The sequence below is a fragment of the Etheostoma cragini genome, chromosome 9 (genome assembly GCF_013103735.1).
Source record: "Etheostoma cragini isolate CJK2018 chromosome 9, CSU_Ecrag_1.0, whole genome shotgun sequence".
Classification (NCBI taxonomy): domain Eukaryota; kingdom Metazoa; phylum Chordata; class Actinopteri; order Perciformes; family Percidae; genus Etheostoma; species Etheostoma cragini.
In genome coordinates, this window is record NC_048415.1 from 238,231 (window position 1) to 240,227 (window position 1,997).

A 1,997-nucleotide genomic window follows, 5' to 3' on the forward strand; every position below is an offset into this window, starting at 1 on the left:
GAAGACCCCAGAGTTTGGAGCTATTTGAGAACAACGGTCGAGATAAAGCCCCAATCCCCTTTTGGTAAAATGAACCACGTTTCCATGTGAATGGTCCAGTCCGGTCACACCTGGCAGATGTTGTAGTAGACGGTATGTGTGTTCCTGTCGCCCGCCGAGTCGCACATGCTATCGAACATGCAGTCCTTATGTGTGTGCATCTCCGTCATGGGCACGTCCACGCTGTGAGAGTTGTTGTGAACGTGAGGAGTCTGCGTCCCGTAGGACGGTGCCGGCTGGAGAGGAAACAATGAGACACAAGTTAGGAGCTGCAAAGATTAATCAATGAGTTGGGGACAAAACAAGACATTTGAGGACGTCGTCTTGTGCTTTGGGAAACACTAATCCACACTTTTCACCATTTTTGGACATTTTAGAGACCAAACAACTAGAGACCGACCGATATTAGGCCTTTTAGGAATTTCACAATTTTTTCTTTTTAAATGTTCATTCATCAGAATCATTATAACGACAAATAAAGTATTCTGATCAAGGATACGTCACTTTTAAGACTGACCGTATCCTCGTTTTTGGGTCAAATGGCCTTTTGAAGAGCTAGGGTAGCATCAGAATCACTATTTTAAAAGATTAAGAATGCTCACAACATGAGACTTTGCTCCCAGTATCACCAGGGTCCCTACACATGGACTCAGCATCACCAGGGTCCCTACACAAGGACCAGGGTCCCTACACATGGACTCAGCATCACCAGGGTCCCCACACATGGACTCAGCATCACCAGGGTTCCCTACACATGGACCAGGGTCCCTACACATGGACTCAGAATCACCAGGGTCCCTACACATGGACTCAGCATCACCAGGGTCTCTACACATGGACTCAGCATCACCAGCGTCCCTACACATGGACCAGGTTCCCTACACATGGACTTAGCATCACCAGGGTCCCTACACATGGACTCAGCATCACCAGGGTCCCTACACATGGACTCAGAATCACCAGGGTCTCTACACATGGACTCAGCATCACCAGGGTCCCTACACATGGACCAGGTTCCCTACACATGGACTCAGCATCACCAGGGTCCCTACACATGGACCAGGTTCCCTACACATGGACTCAGCATCACCAGGGTCTCTACACATGGACTCGGAGTGAAGTGTCATGCTGTGTCGAGTCTTCTTAGTCTTTTAAGATAGTGATTCTGATCACAGTAGCGCCCCTAGCTCTTCAAAACCCAAAATCGAGGATACAGTCAATCTTAAAAGTGACTCTTTCGTCCTAATGATGCTTTAAATGAAAGTTTGACTCAAGTACATTCACAAAAAGACCCAGGTTGCATTTTGGTGAGAGTTAGGCTTTACCTGGAAACAGAGTGCAGCGGAGGGGGTGTGGCTTAAAGACACTCAACAGGATTTAGGATTAGAGTCTCTGTAATCTAACGTAATCTGTTGTGGTTGTTGTCCCATTCTGAGTCAACTCTGTAATCTAAACTAGCCCACAGGCAGGAAGACCACAACAGCAGGTGTAATGGACAGGTTGATAGGGCTGGGGGGGGGGGTCTGGTTTACACTGAAGAACACAGATAAACAGATAACTTATGAATATAACGACAGGATTACGTCATATCTCGCGGGTGAAATTAGATAATTTCACATGCGCAGATTTCACTCTTCACGCATCAATCACGAGTGGACAGCTGTGAACGTAGCATGGGGGGGAGTAATGTAGTTTTATTTATTTATTTGAAATAAATCAACGTGTCTGTAAAAGCGCCAGTGTTAGCCAATCGGCGAATTTTCAACTGTAGCCCTAGTTACCCAGAATGCATGTCTTTATGGTGGGAAGAAACATCTCCTCACTATATGCTAGCTGCCTGTCCCCAGAACACACTGTAAAAAACATCTCCTTACTATCTACTAGCTGCCTGTCCCCAGAACACACTGTAAAAAACATCTCACTATCTGCTAGCTGCCTGTCCCCTGAACACACTGTAA